General features: G+C 35.5%; 2 long non-coding RNA genes across 8 annotated transcripts in view; both read right to left on the reverse strand.

Moving 5' to 3' along the window:
- Window positions 1-23,605, reverse strand: part of LOC136838088 (uncharacterized) — a 174,848-nt gene that overhangs the window by 37,721 nt on the left and 113,522 nt on the right. The window lies entirely within an intron of this gene.
- The window catches only part of LOC136838091 (uncharacterized), a 30,431-nt gene continuing 10,604 nt past the window's right edge, over window positions 3,779-23,605 (reverse strand). The window contains exon 2 of the long non-coding RNA XR_010852860.1: window positions 3,779-3,874. This is a non-coding gene — a long non-coding RNA (uncharacterized lncRNA). The remainder of the gene's footprint in view (window positions 3,875-23,605) is intronic.

Here is a 23,605-nt window from a genome sequence, read left to right on the forward strand (position 1 = left end):
GTATTCGAGTTGAAGCATCGTGCCTGAAGGCGTTACAGTGTAACGTCAGGTATTTTACAATGAGGGTTTGAACGATCCGCGAACATTGTTCTGTATGGAAGGGTGCCGAGATGTAGTATCAAACCTTTTCCTCAGGTTTTCGGGTTAGTCTTTTGAAAGCATCGTGCCGAAAGAGAAAGAATTTTTAGTGGCAATTTGAAGGTATTTGTGAGTTGGGCTTAATCCATGAGCGGCCAGCCCTTTATCTGAAAAGAATTCTGAATGATATCAAACCTTTTTCACTCGTTTAATGATCTTGAAAGCATCGTGCCTGAAAGAAGAATTATCAGGTATTTTGTGGTGTTTGGGAACATCCATGAACATTGTGCTTTGTATGGAAGAGACGGAGTAGTATCCAAACGCTTTTTCTCGGGTTTCAGGTTGGTCTTGAAGCATGGGTGCGCAGGAAGTTTTTTTAGTGTAATGTCGGAAACCGACTGTGAGGGGCTGAACAATCCCTTGGTGTTATGCAGAGAATTACTGAAGGCATAAGTAATCAACCTTTTTCCTCAGGTTTTCAGTCAGTCTTGGCGCAATATGAGAATTTTAATTGTAACGTCAGGCCCGTAAAGGCAATCACATGAGCATTATATGGAGAATAGCGAATGTAGTATCTCCGGGTTTTTTCAGGTTGATCTTGAAGCATCGTGCTGAGAATTTTTTAGTGAGCAACGTCAAGGGTGTTGTGGTGTTTGGGGTGTCCATGAACATTGGTAACTGCTGTGAAGGTCTCGAATGTAGTATCGAAACCTTTCACTCGGGTTTCAGGTGTCTTGAAGCATCTTTGCGCAGGAAGGATGCAGTGTGGCGCGATCAGGTATTTTACGGTGTTGGAACGATCATGAACTGTGTGCTTTATCTGGAAGAGTTCTTCGGGATGGCTCAGGCTCTCCCGAATTTTCGGAGTTGATGTGAGAGCATGGAGTAACCGCAGAAAAATGACACAGTGTAGATGGGTCTTTGAGTTTGGTGGCTCGCGTTAGCTATCACACAGAGAATGAGTCTTTGTGCCGGAGTTTTCGGAGTTAGTGAAAGTTTTGGTGTAACGTCAGGTAGAAGGATGGGATCCATGAGCGTGTGCTGTCTGGGGTCTTCGGAGCGCTGGTAATCAGCTCGAGTTTCGGAGATGATCTTCTGGCATCGTGCCTGAGGAAAATTTTTGGTGCAGCGTCAGGTGTGAGTTCGGCAATCCATGGTGGTAACTGTACTGGAAATGCTGAATGTAGTGTCAAACTGCCACTCGGAGTTTTTCAGTGCTGTCTTGAAAGCATGGGTGCTGAGAAGTTGCAGTGTGGCGTCAGGCTTGTTTTGTGGGCGTCCATGAACGACATTGCTGAAGAATTCTCGGGACAACCAATGTCAAACTTTTCCTCGGAATTTCAGTGATGTATTTTTAGTGGCCTCCAGGCCCATTTTGTGAGGTTGAGGGCAATCATGAACGACTGTGCATGGAAGAATGCAGGTAGCGTATCAAGCAGCTTTCTCAGGACTCAGGGCCAATGTGAAGCTGTGGCCTGGAGGCCACAATGGCGTCAGGTGGTTTGAGACAATCCATGGCGTTGTGCTGTCTGGAAAGGGTCTCGAAATGGCAGTGTCAACCTTTCCTGGAGTTTCAGTGTAGTCTTGAAGCGTAAGATAGAGATTTTTGGTGTATGTTTGTGAGGACTGAGACATCCATGAACAGTATTGCTATTTAGAAGAACCGATAACTGTCAAACTTTCCTCGAGTTTTCAGGTCTTGAAGCATCGTGCCTGAAGATTTTTAATCAACCAATGCTAAGGTATTTTGTGAGGACTGAGTCAATCCATGAACATTGTGTTAGCTCTGAAGGAGTCTCGAATGTAGTATCAAACGCTTTCTCGGGACGCGGACACGGCATCGTGCTGATGCCAGTGTGACGTCAGGTATTTTGAGGAGTTTGAGCAATCCATAAGCTTATTGACCCAACGACTGAAATGCCGGTGACGCTCTCGGGTTTCGGTGGCCAGTCTTTGAGCATGGGTGCGCGGAAGTTTTAGCGGCGTCAGGTATTTTGTGAGGGTTTGAAGGCAATCCGCGAAAACATTCTGTAGCTCTGCTCGGAATGGTATCAGACCTTTTCCTCGAGTTTCAGTGGTCAACGGCATTGTGCTTGAGAAGGACACAACAGCCAGAGGGTGAGAATCAGCGAACATTGTGTATCCGAAGAGACCTCTCTGGTGGCAGTATTAAACCTTTGCTCGAATTTCGAATGTGAGAAAGCATCGTGCCTGAGAGATTTTCTGGCGATATCTGAGGCAATCCATGAGCATTATTGCTATCCTGAAGGAATCTTCGGAGATGATCAAACTCCTCGAGTTTTCAGGTTAGTCTTGAAGCATCGTGCCTGAGAAGCAGATGTCCGAAAATTAGTTTACATGAAATAATATCTCTATCAAATTTTGCTGCTTCTTTCCCAATATTCTGCAGCACTTTCAAAATCTCCATCAAATTTCTCTGTATACCTTGTCTCTCCTTTAAATTTCTCAGCTTGTATGTCCAGTAAATTTACCAATAAGTTGCATGTGAAATAGCATATCTCCATCAAATTTTGCTGCTTCTTTCCCATCAAAATTTGCTGCAACTCTTCCAACATTCCTACCTTTCAAAAATCTCCATCAAATATCTCTGTATACCTTGTCTCTCCTTTAAATTTCTCAGCTTGTATGTCCAGTAAATTTCCCAATAAGTTGCATATGAAGTAGCATATCTCCATCAAATTTTGCTGCTGCTTTCCCAAGATTCCTACCTTTCAAAAATCACCATCAAATTTCTCTGTATACCTTGTCTCTCCTTTAAATTTCTCAGCTTGTATGTCCAGTAAATTTCCCAATAAGTTGCATATGAAAACTGTTTAAGCAGGACACAAATATTCTCTCTCTCTCTCTCTCTCTCTCTCTCTCTCTCTCTCTCTCTCTCTCTCTCTCTCTCTCTCTCTCTCTCTCTCTCTCTCTCTCTCTCTCTCTCTCTCTCTCTCTCTCTCTCTCTCTCTCTCTCTCTTTACACAGCTCTTTTTGCTCATTTATTGAAAACTGTTTAAGCAGGACACTAATATTCATTTATAGACAATTAGTTGTTCCTTTTGATTGAACATGAATCTTCCATTCACTGAGTGCTTGACAAGGGCTCTCTCTCTCTCTCTCTCTCTCTCTCTCTCTCTCTCTCTCTCTCTCTCTCTCTCTCTCTCTCTCTCTCTCTCTCTCTCTCTGGTCTTTTTCAAAGACACTTTGAACTGTCCTGTATATATACAGAAATATTGCTGTATTCTTGTTTTCATATGAAAATTAGTCTCTCTCTCTCTCTCTCTATTGAACTTCCAGTATTAGGACAGTATATAGAGTTGCTTTTCCTATTGATATATCTGTAATTTGTATATTTATTTTATTTGAAGGTCAGCCTTTCTCTCTCTCTCTCTCCTTATTGAAATGTTGTAATAATGGTTTTTATTTTCAGTGTAATGACACTTTAGTAGTTTTCCTTATTGAAATGTTGTAGTAATATTATTTGTCTTTATTTACAGATTGATCCTGATGTTGCAACCCAGAGAGAGAGAGAGAGAGAGCAAAAGAGGAACCCAGGTGATATCAAGAGAACGAGGAGAGGCAAGAGGATCGCCGGTAACCTTCAAAACCTAAATAAGATGCCGGTAATCCAGGGCAGTTAAAAAAACCTTTTCTGGACGCCTCAACTTATACACTCAAATTTAATCAAATTTTAGAATTTTTAATTTTTTTTTTTTTTTTTTTTTTTTTTTTTTTGGTGGGTGGGGGTGGAGCTGTGGCCCTGGACCTGGCTGGGCAGGATCTGGCACTGGACCTGGCTGGGTTTGGGGGGAATGTGGTTTTGGGTCTGGAATGGGCCCTCTAAATTTGACATTGTAATGCTACTCTTCTGTAAGGTTGTTTTTTAATGTAATGCTACCCTTATGTAAGGTTCTTTTTTTGTAATGCTACCCTTATGTAAGGTTCTTTTTTTGTAATGCTACCCTTATGTAAGGTTCTTTTTTTGTAATGCTACCCTTATGTAAGGTTCTTTTTTTGTAATGCTACCCTTATGTAAGGTTCTTTTTTTGTAATGCTACTCTTATTGTAAAGGTTCTTTTTTGTAATGCTACTCTTATTTGTAAGGTTCTTTTTTTGTAATGCTACTCTTATTGTAAAGGTTCTTTTTTGTAATGCTACTCTTATTGTAAAGGTTCTTGTTTGTAATGCTACTCTTATGGTTCTTTTTGTAACTCATTTATTTGTAAATGCAAGTGTTTTGTTTTCTTTTTTTGTAATCTTACTCTACTTTGTAAAGGTTCATTTTTGTAATGCTAAACTTATTGTAAAGGTTCTTTTTTGTAATGGACTACTCTTATTCAAAGGTTCTTTTTGTAATGCTACTCTTATTGAACTCCACAACTGTAAAGGTTCTTTTTTGTAATGCTACTCTTATTGTAAAGGTTCTTTTTTAAATAAACTGTCAAGTATTCATAATTATTTAATTTTCCTGATGAATTGAATGGTGAAATTCCTGAAATTATCAACTGAATGGTAATTCAATGAGGTACTGAATGACAAGCAAACTGCATTAGAGTGTTTTATTTAACCAAAGGTCACACAGACATCACAGATCATATACAGAGAATACTGGCTGCCCAAGACAGCACCAGCAGAGAGACATGTTACTCCTGTGACAGCTCACTAGAGACTGATGGGGGCTCCTTGAGTTCACCTTCTATATATACCCTGGATGGACAGTTGCCATGAGTTGCCTGTTAGGATATCTCCAATGAATTTTTGGAGATAGTGCAAATTTTGAGGTGGAAGTGGGCCAAGAAGGCAGGTGGTGCAGTGGGTAGGAGAGGTTGGAAGGTCCTTATGAACTCCTCCACAACTGGCCAGGGATGAGATCCCCAGCCTCAATTACTCCTGGAAAGAGAGAGAGACATTAATACTTTCTGCTGAGTAATAGTACTTCCATATACACTAGCTACTGGCTATTACTGCTTGCTAATGCTACACTAGAAGAGAATGCTGGATGAACTAAAGGCAACTAGTAATTCTGCTTACTAATGCTGTGAATACTAGCTGAACTGAAAGCTGCTACTGATACTGGTTACTACTTGTAATGCTGTGAACTTGTAGCTGAGTTACTAGGTAAGGCAAGTTACTGTTTGCTGGTCAGTCATGCTATGCTAATTGTACAAGATAGTGAAGTTAATGGCTATTTCATATGCAACTTATTGGGAAATTTACTGACATACAAGCTGAGGTCAAGTCATACAGAGAAATTTGATGATTTTTGAATGGTAGGAATGTTACAAGAAGTGAAAACATGGAGATATGCTATTTCATATGCAACTTATTGGGAAATTTACTGGACATACAAGCTGAGAAATTTAAAGGAGAGACAAGGTATACAGAGAAATTTGATGGAGATTTTTGAAAGGTAGGAATGTTGGGAAAGAAGCAGCAAAAATTTGATGATTTATAAAACTTATTGGAAATTTACTGGTATATGCTATTTCATATGCAACTTATTGGGAAATTTACTGGACATACAAGCTGAGAAATTTAAAGGAGAGACAAGGTATACAGAGAAATTTGATGGAGATTTTTGAAAGGTAGGAATGTTGGGAAAGAAGCAGCAAAATTTGATGGAAAGAAAGCAGCAAAATTTGATGGAGATATGCTATTTCATATGCAACTTATTGGGAAATTTACTGGACATACAAGCTGAGAAATTTAAAGGAGAGACAAGGTATACAGAGAAATTTGATGGAGATTTTTGAAAGGTAGGAATGTTGGGAAAGAAGCAGCAAAATTTGATGGAGATATGCTATTTCATATGCAACTTATTGGGAAATTTACTGGACATACAAGCTGAGAAATTTAAAGGAGAGACAAGGTATACAGAGAAATTTGATGGAGATTTTTGAAAGGTAGGAATGTTGGGAAAGAAGCAGCAAAATTTGATGGGAAAGAAGCAGCAAAATTTGATGGAGATATGCTATTTCATATGCAACTTATTGGGAAATTTACTGGACATACAAGCTGAGAAATTTAAAGGAGAGACAAGGTATACAGAGAAATTTGATGGAGATTTTTTTTGAAAGGTAGCAGCAAAATGTTGGGAAAGAAGCAGCAAAATTTGATGGAGATATGCTATTTCATATGCAACTTATTGGGAAATTTACTGGACATACAAGCTGAGAAATTTAAAGGAGAGACAAGGTATACAGAGAAATTTGATGGAGATTTTTGAAAGGTAGGAATGTTGGGAAAGAAGCAGCAAAATTTGATGGGAAAGAAGCAGCAAAATTTGATGGAGATATGCTATTTCATATGCAACTTATTGGGAAATTTACTGGACATACAAGCTGAGAAATTTAAAAAGGAGAGACAAGGTATACAGAGAAATTTGATGGAGATTTTTGAAAGGTAGGAATGTTGGGAAAGAAGCAGCAAAATTTGATGGGAAAGAAGCAAGCAAAATTTGATGGAGATATGCTATTTCATATGCAACTTATAGGAAATTTACTGGACATACAAGCTGGAAATTTAAAGGAGAGACAAGGTATACAGAGAAATTTGATGGAGATTTTTGAAAGGTAGGAATGTTGGGAAAGAAGCAGCAAAATTTGATGATGGAGCAAAATTTGATGGAGATAGCTATTTCATATGCAACTTATTGGGAAATTTACTGGACATACAAGCTGAGAAATTTAAAGGAGAGACAAGGTATACAGAGAAATTTGATGGAGATTTTTGAAGGTAGGAATGTTGGGAAAGAAGCAGCAAAATTTGATGGGAAAGAAGCAGCAAAATTTGATGGAGATATGCTATTTCATATGCAACTTATTGGGAAATTTACTGGACATACAAGCTGAGAAATTTAAAGGAGAGACAAGGTATACAGAGAAATTTGATGGAGATTTTTGAAAGGTAGGAATGTTGGGAAAGAAGCAGCAAAATTTGATGGGAAAAGCAAAATTTGATGGAGATATGCTATTTCATATGCAACTTATTGGGAAATTTACTGGACATACAAGCTGAGAAATTTAAAGGAGAGACAAGGTATACAGAGAAATTTGATGGAGATTTTTGAAAGGTAGGAATGTTGGGAAAGAAGCAGCAAAATTTGATGGGAAAGAAGCAGCAAAAATTTGATGGAGATATGCTATTTCATATGCAACTTATTGGGAAATTTACTGGACATACAAGCTGAGAAATTTAAAGGAGAGACAAGGTATACAGAGAAATTTGATGGAGATTTTGAAAGGTAGGAATGTTGGGAAAGAAGCAGCAAAATTTGATGGGAAAGAAGCAGCAAAATTTGATGGAGATATGCTATTTCATATGCAACTTATTGGGAAATTTACTGGACATACAAGCTGAGAAATTTAAAGGAGAGACAAGGTATACAGAGAAATTTGATGGAGATTTTTGAAAGGTAGGAATGTTGGGAAAGAAGCAGCAAAATTTGATGGGAAAGAAGCAGCAAAATTTGATGGAGATATGCTATTTCATATGCAACTTATTGGGAAATTTACTGGACATACAAGCTGAGAAATTTAAAGGAGAGACAAGGTATACAGAAAAATTTGATGGAGATTTTTGAAAGGTAGGAATGTTGGGAAAGAAGCAATAAAATTTGATGGGAAAGAAGCAGCAAAATTTGATGGAGATATGCTATTTCATATGCAACTTATTGGGAAATTTACTGGACATACAAGCTGAGAAATTTAAAGGAGAGACAAGGTATACAGAGAAATTTGATGGAGATTTTTGAAAGGTAGGAATGTTGGGAAAGAAGCAGCAAAATTTGATGGAGATATGGAGCAAAATTTCATATGCAACTTATTGGGAAATTTACTAGACATACAAGCTGAGAAATTTAAAGGAGAGACAAGGTATACAGAGAAATTTGATGGAGATTTTTGAAAGGTAGGAATGTTGGGAAAGAAGCAGCAAAATTTGATGGGAAAGAAGCAGCAAAATTTGATGGAGATATGCTATTTCATATGCAACTTATTGGGAAATTTACTGGACATACAAGCTGAGAAATTTAAAGGAGAGACAAGGTATACAGAGAAATTTGATGGAGATTTTTGAAAGGTAGGAATGTTGGGAAAGAAGCAGCAAAATTTGATGGGAAAGAAGCAGCAAAATTTGATGGAGATATGCTATTTCATATGCAACTTATTGGGAAATTTACTGGACATACAAGCTGAGAAATTTAAAGGAGAGACAAGGTATACAGAGAAATTTGATGGAGATTTTTGAAAGGTAGGAAGGAATGCAAAATTTGATGGGAAAGAAGCAGCAAAATTTGATGGAGATATGCTATTTCATATGCAACTTATTGGGAAATTTACTGGACATACAAGCTGAGAAATTTAAAGGAGAGACAAGGTATACAGAGAAATTTGATGGAGATTTTTGAAAGGTAGGAATGTTGGGAAAGAAGCAGCAAAATTTGATGGAAAGAAGCAGCAAAATTTGATGGAGATATGCTATTTCATATGCAACTTATTGGGAAATTTACTGGACATACAAGCTGAGAAATTTAAAAGGAGAGACAAGGTATACAGAGATATTTGATGGATATTTTTGAAAGTTAGGAATGTTGGGAAAGAAGCAGCAAAATTTGATGGGAAAGAAGCAGCAAAATTTGATGGAGATATGCTATTTCATATGCAACTTATTGGGAAATTTACTGGACATACAAGCTGAAAAATTTAAAGGAGAGACAAGGTATACAGAGAAATTTGATGGAGATTTTTGAAAGGTAGGAATGTTGGGAAAGAAGCAGCAAAATTTGATGGAGCAAAATATGGCTATTTCATATGCAACTTATTGGGAAATTTACTGGACATACAAGCTGAGAAATTTAAAGGAGAGACAAGGTATACAGAGAAATTTGATGGAGATTTTTGAAAGGTAGGAATGTTGGGAAAGAAGCAGCAAAATTTGATGGGAAAGAAGCAGCAAAATTTGATGGAGATATGCTATTTCATATGCAACTTATTGGGAAATTTACTGGACATACAAGCTGAGAAATTTAAAGGAGAGACAAGGTATACAGAGAAATTTGATGGAGATTTTTGAAAGGTAGGAATGTTGGGAAAGAAGCAGCAAATTTTGATGGAGATATGCTATTTCATATGCAACTTATTGGGAAATTTACTGGACATACAAGCTGAGAAATTTAAAGGAGAGACAAGGTATACATAGAAATTTGATGGAGATTTTTGAAAGGTAGGAATGTTGGGAAAGAAGCAGCAAAATTTGATGGGAAAGAAGCAGCAAAATTTGATGGAGATATGCTATTTCATATGCAACTTATTGGGAAATTTACTGGACATACAAGCTGAGAAATTTAAAGGAGAGACAAGGTATACAGAGAAATTTGATGGAGATTTTTGAAAGGTAGGAATGTTGGGAAAGAAGCAGCAAAATTTGATGGGAAAGAAGCAGCAAAATTTGATGGAGATATGCTATTTCATATGCAACTTATTGGGAAATTTACTGGACATACAAGCTGAGAAATTTAAAGGAGAGACAAGGTATACAGAGAAATTTGATGGAGATTTTTGAAAGGTAGGAATGTTGGGAAAGAAGCAGCAAAATTTGATGGGAAAGCAGCAGCAAAATTTGATGGAGATATGCTATTTCATATGCAACTTATTGGGAAATTTACTGGACATACAAGCTGAGAAATTTAAAGGAGAGACAAGGTATACAGAGAAATTTGATGGAGATTTTTGAAAGGTAGGAATGTTGGGAAAGAAGCAGCAAAATTTGATGGAGATATGCTATTTCATATGCAACTTATTGGGAAATTTACTGGACATACAAGCTGAGAAATTTAAAGGAGAGACAAGGTATACAGAGAAATTTGATGGAGATTTTTGAAAGGTAGGAATGTTGGGAAAGAAGCAGCAAAATTTGATGGGAAAGAAGCAGCAAAATTTGATGGAGATATGCTATTTCATATGCAACTTATTGGGAAATTTACTGGACATACAAGCTGAGAAATTTAAAGGAGAGACAAGGTATACAGAGAAATTTGATGGAGATTTTTGAAAGGTAGGAATGTTGGGAAAGAAGCAGCAAAATTTGATGGGAAAGAAGCAGCAAAATTTGATGGAGATATGCTATTTCATATGCAACTTATTGGGAAATTTACTGGACATACAAGCTGAGAAATTTAAAGGAGAGACAAGGTATACAGAGAAATTTGATGGAGATTTTTGAAAGGTAGGAATGTTGGGAAAGAAGCAGCAAAATTTTGATGGCAAAATTTGATGGAGATATGCTATTTCATATGCAACTTATTGGGAAATTTACTGGACATACAAGCTGAGAAATTTACTGGAGATACAAGGTATACAGAGAAATTTGATGGAGATTTTTGAGGAATGTTATTGGGAAAGAAGCAGCAAAATTTGATGGAGATATGCTATTTCATATGCAACTTATTGGGAAATTTACTGGACATACAAGCTGAGAAATTTAAAGGAGAGACAAGGTATACAGAGAAATTTGATGGAGATTTTTGATTGGTAGGAATGTTGGGAAAGAAGCAGCAAAATTTGATGGAGATATGCTATTTCATATGCAACTTATTGGGAAATTTACTGGACATACAAGCTGAGAAATTTAAAGGAGAGACAAGGTATACAGAGAAATTTGATGGAGATTTTTGAAAGGTAGGAATGTTGGGAAAGAAGCAGCAAAATTTGATGGGAAAGAAGCAGCAAAATTTGATGGAGATATGCTATTTCATATGCAACTTATTGGGAAATTTACTGGACATACAAGCTGAGAAATTTAAAGGAGAGACAAGGTATACAGAGAAATTTGATGGAGATTTTTGAAAGGTAGGAATGTTGGGAAAGAAACCGCAAAATTTGATGGGAAAGAAGCAGCAAAATTTGATGGAGATATGCTATTTCATATGCAACTTATTGGGAAATTTACTAGACATACAAGCTGAGAAATTTAAAGGAGAGACAAGGTATACATAGAAATTTGATGGAGATTTTTGAAAGGTAGGAATGTTGGGAAAGAAGCAGCAAAATTTGATGGGAAAGAAGCAGCAAAATTTGATGGAGATATGCTATTTCATATGCAACTTATTGGGAAATTTACTGGACATACAAGCTGAGAAATTTAAAGGAGAGACAAGGTATACAGAGAAATTTGATGGAGATTTTTGAAAGGTAGGAATGTTGGGAAAGAAGCAGCAAAATTTGATGGGAAAGAAGCAGCAAAATTTAATGGAGATATGCTATTTCATATGCAACTTATTGAGAAATTTACTGGACATACAAGCTGAGAAATTTAAAGGAGAGACAAGGTATACAGAGAAATTTGATGGAGATTTTTGAAAGGTAGGAATGTTGGGAAAGAAAGCAAAATTTGATGGGAAAGAAGCAGCAAAATTTGATGGAGATATGCTATTTCATATGCAACTTATTGGGAAATTTACTGGACATACAAGCTGAGAAATTTAAAGGAGAGACAAGGTATACAGAGAAATTTGATGGAGATTTTTGAAAGGTAGGAATGTTGGGAAAGAAGCAGCAAAATTTGATGGGAAAGAAGCAGCAAAATTTGATGGAGATATGCTATTTCATATGCAACTTATTGGGAAATTTACTGGACATACAAGCTGAGAAATTTAAAGGAGAGACAAGGTATACAGAGAAATTTGATGGATTTTTGAAAGGTAGGAATGTTGAAAAGGAATGCAAAATTTGATGGGAAAGAAGCAGCAAAATTTGATGGAGATATGCTATTTCATATGCAACTTATTGGGAAATTTACTGGACATACAAGCTGAGAAATTTAAAGGAGAGACAAGGTATACAGAGAAATTTGATGGAGATTTTTGAAAGGTAGGAATGTTGGGAAAGAAGCAGCAAAATTTGATGGAAAGAAGCAGCAAAATTTGATGGAGATATGCTATTTCATATGCAACTTATTGGGAAATTTACTGGACATACAAGCTGAGAAATTTAAAGGAGAGACAAGGTATACAGAGAAATTTGATGGAGATTTTTGAAAGGTAGGAATGTTGGGAAAGAAGCAGCAAAATTTGATGGGAAAGAAGCAGCAAAATTTGATGGAGATATGCTATTTCATATGCAACTTATTGGGAAATTTACTGGACATACAAGCTGAGAAATTTAAAGGAGAGACAAGGTATACAGAGAAATTTGATGGAGATTTTTGAAAGGTAGGAATGTTGGGAAAGAAGCAGCAAAATTTGATGGGAAAGAAGCAGCAAAATTTGATGGAGATATGCTATTTCATATGCAACTTATTGGGAAATTTACTGGACATACAAGCTGAGAAATTTAAAGGAGAGACAAGGTATACAGAGAAATTTGATGGAGATTTTTGAAAGGTAGGAATGTTGGGAAAGAAGCAGCAAAATTTGATGGAGATATGCTATTTCATATGCAACTTATTGGGAAATTTACTGGACATACAAGCTGAGAAATTTAAAGGAGAGACAAGGTATACAGAGAAATTTGATGGAGATTTTTGAAAGGTAGGAATGTTGGGAAAGAAGCAGCAAAATTTGATGGGAAAGAAGCAGCAAAATTTGATGGAGATATGCTATTTCATATGCAACTTATTGGGAAATTTACTGGACATACAAGCTGAGAAATTTAAAGGAGAGACAAGGTATACAGAGAAATTTGATGATTTTGGAGGTAGGAATTTTTGAAAGAAGCAGGAATGTTGGGAAAGAAGCAGCAAAATTTGATGGAGATATGCTATTTCATATGCAACTTATTGGGAAATTTACTGGACATACAAGCTGAGAAATTTAAAGGAGAGACAAGGTATACAGAGAAATTTGATGGAGATTTTTGAAAGGTAGGAATGTTGGGAAAGAAGCAGCAAAATTTGATGGGAAAGAAGCAGCAAAATTTGATGGAGATATGCTATTTCATATGCAACTTATTGGGAAATTTACTGGACATACAAGCTGAGAAATTTAAAGGAGAGACAAGGTATATAGAGAAATTTGATGGAGATTTTTGAAAGGTAGGAATGTTGGGAAAGAAGCAGCAAAATTTGATGGGAAAGAAGCAGCAAAATTTGATGGAGATATGCTATTTCATATGCAACTTATTGGGAAATTTACTGGACATACAAGCTGAGAAATTTAAAGGAGAGACAAGGTATACAGAGAAATTTGATGGAGATGAAAGGTAGGAATGTTTTGAAAGGTAGGAATGTTGGGAAAGAAGCAGCAAAATTTGATGGGAAAGAAGCAGCAAAATTTGATGGAGATATGCTATTTCATATGCAACTTATTGGGAAATTTACTGGACATACAAGCTGAGAAATTTAAAGGAGAGACAAGGTATACAGAGAAATTTGATGGAGATTTTTGAAAGGTAGGAATGTTGGGAAAGAAGCAGCAAAATTTGATGGGAAAGAAGCAGCAAAATTTGATGGAGATATGCTATTTCATATGCAACTTATTGGGAAATTTACTGGACATACAAGCTGAGAAATTTAAAGGAGAGACAAGGTATACAGAGAAATTTGATGGAGATTTTTGAAAGGTAGGAATGTTGGGAAAGAAGCAGCAAAATTTGATGGGAAAGAAGCAGCAAAATTTGATGGAGATATGCTATTTCATATGCAACTTATTGGGAAATTTACTGGACATACAAGCTGAGAAATTTAAAGGAGAGACAAGGTATACAGAGAAATTTGATGGAGATTTTTGAAAGATAGGAATGTTGGGAAAGAAGCAGCAAAATTTGATAGGAAAGAAGCAGCAAAATTTGATGGAGATATGCTATTTCATATGCAACTTATTGGGAAATTTACTGGACATACAAGCTGAGAAATTTAAAAGAGACAAGGTATACATAGAAATTTGATGGAGATTTTTGAAAGGTAGGAATGTTGGGAAAGAAGCAGCAAAATTTGATGGAGATATGCTATTTCATATGCAACTTATTGGGAAATTTACTGGACATACAAGCTGAGAAATTTAAAGGAGAGACAAGGTATACAGAGAAATTTGATGGAGATTTTTGAAAGGTAGGAATGTTGGAAAGAAGCAGCAAAATTTGATGGGAAAGAAGCAGCAAAATTTGATGGAGATATGCTATTTCATATGCAACTTATTGGGAAATTTACTGGACATACAAGCTGAGAAATTTAAAGGAGAGACAAGGTATACAGAGAAATTTGATGGAGATTTTTGAAAGGTAGGAATGTTGGGAAAGAAGCAGCAAAATTTGATGGAAGCAAAATTTGATGGAGATATGCTATTTCATATGCAACTTATTGGGAAATTTACTGGACATACAAGCTGAGAAATTTAAAGGAGAGACAAGGTATACAGAGAAATTTGATGGAGATTTTTGAAAGGTAGGAATGTTGGGAAAGAAGCAGCAAAATTTGATGGGAAAGAAGAGCAAAATTTGATGGAGATATGCTATTTCATATGCAACTTATTGGGAAATTTACTGGACATACAAGCTGAGAAATTTAAAAAGGAGAGACAAGGTATACAGAGAAATTTGATGGAGATTTTTGAAAGGTAGGAATGTTGGGAAAGAAGCAGCAAAATTTGATGGGAAAGAAGCAGCAAAATTTGATGGAGATATGCTATTTCATATGCAACTTATTGGGAAATTTACTGGACATACAAGCTGAGAAATTTAAAGGAGAGACAAGGTATACAGAGAAATTTGATGGAGATTTTTGAAAGGTAGGAATGTTGGGAAAGAAGCAGCAAAATTTGATGGGAAAGAAGCAGCAAAATTTGATGGAGATATGCTATTTCATATGCAACTTATTGGGAAATTTACTGGACATACAAGCTGAGAAATTTAAAGGAGAGACAAGGTATACAGAGAAATTTGATGGAGATTTTTGAAAGGTAGGAATGTTGGGAAAGAAGCAGCAAAATTTGATGGGAAAGAAGCAGCAAAATTTGATGGAGATATGCTATTTCATATGCAACTTATTGGGAAATTTACTGGACATACAAGCTGAGAAATTTAAAGGAGAGACAAGGTATACAGAGAAATTTGATGGAGATTTTTGAAAGGTAGGAATGTTGGGAAAGAAGCAGCAAAATTTGATGGGAAAGAACTTATTGGGAAAGCAAAATTTGATGGAGATATGCTATTTCATATGCAACTTATTGGGAAATTTACTGGACATACAAGCTGAGAAATTTAAAGAGAAGAGACAAGGTATACAGAGCAAAATTTGATGGAGCTATTTTTGCAAAGGTAGGAATGTTGGGAGAACAAATACAGAAAATTTGATGGGAAAGAAGCAGCAAAATTTGATGGAGATATGCTATTTCATATGCAACTTATTGGGAAATTTACTGGACATACAAGCTGAGAAATTTAAAGGAGAGACAAGGTATACAGAGAAATTTGATGGAGATTTTTGAAAGGTAGGAATGTTGGGAAAGAAGCAGCAAAATTTGATGGGAAAGAAGCAGCAAAATTTGATGGAGATATGCTATTTCATATGCAACTTATTGGGAAATTTACTGGACATACAAGCTGAGAAATTTAAAGGAGAGACAAGGTATACAGAGAAATTTGATGGAGATTTTTGAAAGGTAGGAATGTTGGGAAAGAAGCAGCAAAATTTGATGGGAAAGAAGCAGCAAAATTTGATGGAGATATGCTATTTCATATGCAACTTATTGGGAAATTTACTGGACATACAAGCTGAGAAATTTAAAGGAGAGACAAGGTATACAGAGAAATTTGATGGAGATTTTTGAAAAGTAGGAATGTTGGGAAAGAAGCAGCAAAATTTGATGGGAATGAAGCATGCAAATTTGATGGAGATATGCTATTTCATATGCAACTTACAGAGAAATTTACTGGACATACAAGCTGAGAAATTTAAAGGAGAGACAATTTATGGAGATAGAAATTTGATGGAGATTTTTGAAAGGTAGGAATGTTGGGAAAGAAGCAGCAAAATTTGATGGGATTTTTGAAAGAAGAATGTTGGGAAAGAAGCAAAATTTGATGGAGATATGCTATTTCATATGCAACTTATTGGGAAATTTACTGGACATACAAGCTGAGAAATTTAAAGGAGAGACAAGGTATACAGAGAAATTTGATGGAGATTTTTGAAAGGTAGGAATGTTGGGAAAAAGCAGCAAAATTTGATGGGAAAGAAGCAGCAAAATTTGATGGAGATATGCTATTTCATATGCAACTTATTGGGAAATTTACTGGACATACAAGCTGAGAAATTTAAAGGAGAGACAAGGTATACAGAGAAATTTGATGGAGATTTTTGAAAGGTAGGAATGTTGGGAAAGAAGCAGCAAAATTTGATGGGAAAGAAGCAGCAAAATTTGATGGAGATATGCTATTTCATATGCAACTTATTGGGAAATTTACTGGACATACAAGCTGAGAAATTTAAAGGAGAGACAAGGTATACAGAGAAATTTGATGGAGATTTTTGAAAGGTAGGAATGTTGGGAAAGAAGCAGCAAAATTTGATGGGAAAGAAGCAGCAAAATTTGATGGAGATATGCTATTTCATATGCAACTTATTGGGAAATTTACTGGACATACAAGCTGAGAAATTTAAAGGAGAGACAAGGTATACAGAGAAATTTGATGGAGATTTTTGAAAGGTAGGAATGTTGGGAAAGAAGCAGCAAAATTTGATGGAGATATGCTATTTCATATGCAACTTATTGGGAAATTTACTGGACATACAAGCTGAGAAATTTAAAGGAGAGACAAGGTATACAGAGAAATTTGATGGAGATTTTTGAAAGGTAGGAATGTTGGGAAAGAAGCAGCAAAATTTGATGGAAAAAAAAGCAGCAAAATTTGATGGAGATATGCTATTTCATATGCAACTTATTGGGAAATTTACTGGACATACAAGCTGAGAAATTTAAAGGAGAGACAAGGTATACAGAGAAATTTGATTGAGATTTTTGAAAGGTAGGAATGTTGGGAAAGAAGCAGCAAAATTTGATGGGGATATGCTATTTCAAAATTTGATGGAGATATGCTATTTCATATGCAACTTATTGGGAAATTTACTGGACATACAAGCTGAGAAATTTAAAGGAGAGACAAGGTATGCAACAGAGAAATTTGATGGAGATTTTTGAAAGGTAGGAATGTTGGGAAAGAAGCAGCAAATTTTGATGGGAAAGAAAAGAAGCAAAATTTGATGGAAATATGCTATTTCATGTGCAACTTATTGGGAAATTTACTGGACATACAAGCTGAGAAATTTAAAGCAGAGACAAGGTATACAGAGAAATTTGATGGAGATTATTGAAAGGTAGGAATGTTGGGAAAGCAGCAGCAAAATTCGATGGGAAAGAAGCAGCATAATTTGATGGAGATATCCTATTTCATATGCAACTTATTGGGAAATTTACTGGACATACAAGCTGAGAAATTTAAAGGAGAGACAAGGTATACAGAGAAATTTGATGGAGATTTTTGAAAGGTAGGAATGTTGGGAAAGAAGCAGCAAAATTTGATGGAGATATGCTATTTCATATGCAACTTATTGGGAAATTTACTGGACATACAAGCTGAGAAATTTAAAGGAGAGACAAGGTATACAGAGAAATTTGATGGAGATTTTTGAAAGGTAGGAATGTTGGGAAAGAAGCAGCAAAATTTGATGGGAAAGAAGCAGCAAAATTTGATGGAGATATGCTATTTCATATGCAACTTATTGGGAAATTTACTGGACATACAAGCTGAGAAATTTAAAGGAGAGACAAGGTATACAGAGAAATTTGATGGAGATTTTTGAAAGGTAGGAATGTTGGGAAAGAAGCAGCAAAATTTGATGGGAAAGAAGCAGCAAAATTTGATGGAGATATGCTATTTCATATGCAACTTATTGGGAAATTTACTGGACATACAAGCTGAGAAATTTAAAGGAGAGACAAGGTATACAGAGAAATTTGATGGAGATTTTTGAAAGGTAGGAATGTTGGGAAAGAAGCAGCAAAATTTGAGAAGCAGCAAAATTTGATGGAGATATGCTATTTCATATGCAAATTATTGGGAAATTTACTGGACATACAAGCTGAGAAATTTAAAGGAGAGACAAGGTATACAGAGAAATTTGATGGAGAATTTTTGAAAGGTAGGAATGTTGGGAAAAGACAAGAAATTTAAAGGAGCAAAATTTGATGGGAAAGGTAGGAAAGCAGCAAAATTTGATGGGAAAGAAGCAGCAAAATCTGAGATATGCTATTTCATATGCAACTTATTGGGAAATTTACTGGACATACAAGCTGAGAAATTTAAAGGAGAGACAAGGTATACAGAGAAATTTGATGGAGATTTTTGAAAGGTAGGAATGTTGGGAAAGAAGCAGCAAAATTTGATGGGAAAGAAGCAGCAAAATTTGATGGAGATATGCTATTTCATATGCAACTTATTGGGAAATTTACTGGACATACAAGCTGAGAAATTTAAAGGAGAGACAAGGTATACAGAGAAATTTGATGGAGATTTTTGAAAGGTAGGAATGTTGGGAAAGAAGCAGCAAAATTTGATGGGAAAGAAGCAGCAAAATTTGATGGAGATATGCTATTTCATATGCAACTTATTGGGAAATTTACTGGACATACAAGCTGAGAAATTTAAAGGAGAGACAAGGTATACAGAGAAATTTGATGGAGATTTTTGAAAGGTAGGAATGTTGGGAAAGAAGCAGCAAAATTTGATGGAGAAATAAGAAGACAAAAATTTGATGGACAATATATGCTATTTCATATGCAACTTATTGGGAAATTTACTGGACATACAAGCTGAGAAATTTAAAGGAGAGACAAGGTATACAGAGAAATTTGATGGAGATTTTTGAAAGGTAGGAATGTTGGGAAAGAAGCAGCAAAATTTGATGGGAAAGAAGCAGCAAAATTTGATGGAGATATGCTATTTCATATGCAACTTATTGGGAAATTTACTGGACATACAAGCTGAGAAATTTAAAGGAGAGACAAGGTATACAGAGAAATTTGATGGAGATTTTTGAAAGGTAGGAATGTTGGGAAAGAAGCAGCAAAATTTGATGGAGATATGCTATTTCATATGCAACTTATTGGGAAATTTACTGGACATACAAGCTGAGAAATTTAAAGGAGAGACAAGGTATACAGAGAAATTTGATGGAGATTTTTGAAACTGAAATGTTGGGAAAGCAAAATTTATGGACATATGCTAAGCAACTTAGAAATTTACTGGAGATACAATGCTATTTCATATGCAACTTATAGAGAAATTTGATGGATATTTTTGAAAGTAGGAATGTTGGGAAAGAAATTTGCATGCAAATTTTTGATGGGAATGTTGGGAAAGAAGCAGCAAAATTTGATGGAGATATGCTATTTCATATGCAACTTATTGGGAAATTTACTGAACATACAAGCTGAGAAATTTAAAGGAGTGACAAGGTATACAGAGAAATTTGATGGAGATTTTTGAAAGGTAGGAATGTTGGGAAATAAGCAGTAGAATTTGATGGAGATAAGCTATTTCATATACAACTTATTGGGAAACTTACTGGACATACAAGCTGAGAAATTTAAAGGAGAGACAAGGTATACAGAGAAATTTGATGGAGATTTTTGAAAGGTAGGAATGTTGGGAAAGAAGCAGCAAAATTTGATGGGAAAGAAGCAGCAAAATTTGATGGAGATATGCTATTTCATATGCAACTTATTGGGAAATTTACTGGACATACAAGCTGAGAAATTTAAAGGAGAGACAAGGTATACAGAGAAATTTGATGGAGATTTTTGAAAGGTAGGAATGTTGGGAAAGAAGCAGCAAAATTTGATGGGAAAGAAGCAGCAAAATTTGATGGAGATATGCTATTTCATATGCAACTTATTGGGAAATTTACTGGACATACAAGCTGAGAAATTTAAAGGAGAGACAAGGTATACAGAGAAATTTGATGGAGATTTTTGAAAGGTAGGAATGTTGAAGGCAAAATTTGATGGGAAAGAAGCAGCAAAATTTGATGGAGATATGCTATTTCATATGCAACTTATTGGGAAATTTACTGGACATACAAGCTGAGAAATTTAAAGGAGAGACAAGGTATACAGAGAAATTTGATGGAGATTTTTTGAAAGGTAGAATGTTGGGAAAAGAAGCAGCAAAATTTGATGGGAAAGAAGCAGCAAAATTTGATGGAGATATGCTATTTCATATGCAACTTATAGGAAAATTTACTGGACATACAAGCTGAGAAATTTAAAGGAGAGACGAGGTATACAGAGAAATTTGATGGAAATTTTTGAAAGGTAGGAATGTTGGGAAAGAAGAAGCAAAATTTGATGGGAAAGAAGCAGCAAAATTTGATGGAGATATGCTATTTCATATGCAACTTATTGGGAAATTTACTGGACATACAAGCTGAGAAATTTAAAGGAGAGACAAGGTATACAGAGAAATTTGATGGAGATTTTTGAAAGGTAGGAATGTTGGGAGAGAAGCAGCAAAATTTGATGGGAAAAAGCAGCAAAATTTGATGGAGATATGCTATTTCATATGCAACTTATTGGGAAATTTACTGGACATACAAGCTGAGAAATTTAAAGGAGAGACAAGGTATACAGAGAAATTTGATGGAGATTTTTGAAAGGTAGGAATGTTGGGAAAGAAACAGCAAAATTTGATGGAGATATGCTATTTCATATGCAACTTATTGGGAAATTTACTGGACATACAGGCTGAGAAATTTAAAGGAGAGACAAGGTATACAGAGAAATTTGATGGAGATTTTTGAAAGGTAGGAATGTTGGGAAAGAAGCAGCAAAATTTGATGGGAAAGAAGCAGCAAAATTTGATGGAGATATGCTATTTCATATGCAACTTATTGGGAAATTTACTGGACATACAAGCTGAGAAATTTAAAGGAGAGACAAGGTATACAGAGAAATTTGATGGAGATTTTTGAAAGGTAGGAATGTTGGGAAAGAAAGCAAAATTTGATGGGAAAGAAGCAGCAAAATTTGATGGAGATATGCTATTTCATATGCAACTTATTGGGAAATTTACTGGACATACAAGCTGAGAAATTTAAAGGAGAGACAAGGTATACAGAGAAATTTGATGAGATTTTTGAGATTTTTGAAAGGCAGCAAAATGTTGGGAAAGAAGCAGCAAAATTTGATGGAGATATGCTATTTCATATGCAACTTATTGGGAAATTTACTGGACATACAAGCTGAGAAATTTAAAGGAGAGACAAGGTATACAGAGAAATTTGATGGAGATTTTTGAAAGGTAGGAATGTTGGGAAAGAAGCAGCAAAATTTGATGGGAAAGAAGCAGCAAAATTTGATGGAGATATGCTATTTCATATGCAACTTATTGGGAAATTTACTGGACATACAAGCTGAGAAATTTAAAGGAGAGACAAGGTATACAGAGAAATTTGATGGAGATTTTTGAAAGGTAGGAATGTTGGCAAAATTTGATGGGAAAGAAGCAGCAAAATTTGATGGAGATATGCTATTTCATATGCAACTTATTGGGAAATTTACTGGACATACAAGCTGAGAAATTTAAAGGAGAGACAAGGTATACAGAGAAATTTGATGGAGATTTTTGAAAGGTAGGAATGTTGGGAAAGAAGCAGCAAAATTTGATGAAGCAGCAAAATTTGATGGAGATATGCTATTTCATATGCAACTTATTGGGAAATTTACTGGACATACAAGCTGAGAAATTAAAAAGGAGAGACAAGGTATACAGAGAAATTTGATGGAGATTTTTGAAAGGTAGGAATGTTGGGAAAAAAGCAGCAAATTTGATGGGAAAGAAGCAGCAAAATTTGATGGAGATATGCTATTTCATATGCAACTTATTGGGAAATTTACTGGACATACAAGCTGAGAAATTTAAAGGAGAGACAAGGTATACAGAGAAATTTGATGGAGATTTTTGAAAGGTAGGAATGTTGGAGAAGAAGCAGCAAAATTTGATGGGAAAGAAGCAGCAAAATTTGATGGAGATATGCTATTTCATATGCAACTTATTGGGAAATTTACTGGACATACAAGCTGAGAAATTTAAAGGAGAGACAAGGTATACAGAGAAATTTGATGGAGATTTTTGAAAGGTAGGAATGTTGGGAAAGAAGCAGCAAAATTTGATGGGAAAGAAGCAGCAAAATTTGATGGAGATATGCTATTTCATATGCAACTTATTGGGAAATTTACTGGACATACAAGCTGAGAAATTTAAAGGAGAGACAAGGTATACAGAGAAATTTGATGGAGATTTTTGAAAGGTAGGAATGTTGGGAAAGAAGCAGCAAAATTTGATGGGAAAGAAGCAGCAAAATTTGATGGAGATATGCTATTTCATATGCAACTTATTGGGAAATTTACTGGACATACAAGCTGAGAAATTTAAAGGAGAGACAAGGTATACAGAGAAATTTGATGGAGATTTTTGAAAGGTAGGAATGTTGGGAAAGAAGCAGCAAAATTTGATGGAGATATGCTATTTCATATGCAACTTATTGGGAAATTTACTGGACATACAAGCTGAGAAATTTAAAGAGAGACAAGGTATACAGAGAAATTTGATGGAGATTTTTGAAAGGTAGGAATGTTGGGAAAGAAGCAGCAAAATTTGATGGGAAAGAAGCAGCAAAATTTGATGGAGATATGCTATTTCATATGCAACTTATTGGGAAATTTACTGGACATACAAGCTGAGAAATTTAAAGGAGAGACAAGGTATACAGAGAAATTTGATGGAGATTTTTGAAAGGTAGGAATGTTGGGAAAGAAGCAGCAAAATTTGATGGAGATATGCTATTTCATATGCAACTTATTGGGAAATTTACTGGACATACAAGCTGAGAAATTTAAAGGAGAGACAAGGTATACAGAGAAATTTGATGGAGATTTTTGAAAGGTAGAATGTTAGGAATGCAGCAAAATTTGATGGAAAGAAGCAGCAAAATTTGATGGAGATATGCTATTTCATATGCAACTTATTGGGAAATTTACTGGACATACAAGCTGAGAAATTTAAAGGAGAGACAAGGTATACAGAGAAATTTGATGGAGATTTTTGAAAGGTAGGAATGTTGGGAAAGAAGCAGCAAAATTTGATGGGAAAGAACAGCAAAATTTGATGGAGATATGCTATTTCATATGCAACTTATTGGGAGATTTACTGGACATACAAGCTGAGAAATTTAAAGGAGAGACAAGGTATACAGAGAAATTTTATGGAGATTTTTGAAAGGTAGGAATGTTGGGAAAGAAGCAGCAAAATTTGATGGGAAAGAAGCAGCAAAATTTGATGGAGATATGCTATTTCATATGCAACTTATTGGGAAATTTACTGGACATACAAGCTGAGAAATTTAAAGGAGAGACAAGGTATACAGAGAAATTTGATGGAGATTTTTGAAAGGTAGGAATGTTGGGAAAGAAGCAGCAAAATTTGATGGGAAAGAAGCAGCAAAATTTGATGGAGATATGCTATTTCATATGCAA

The sequence above is a fragment of the Macrobrachium rosenbergii genome, unplaced genomic scaffold (genome assembly GCF_040412425.1).
Source record: "Macrobrachium rosenbergii isolate ZJJX-2024 unplaced genomic scaffold, ASM4041242v1 13917, whole genome shotgun sequence".
Classification (NCBI taxonomy): Eukaryota; Metazoa; Arthropoda; class Malacostraca; order Decapoda; family Palaemonidae; genus Macrobrachium; species Macrobrachium rosenbergii.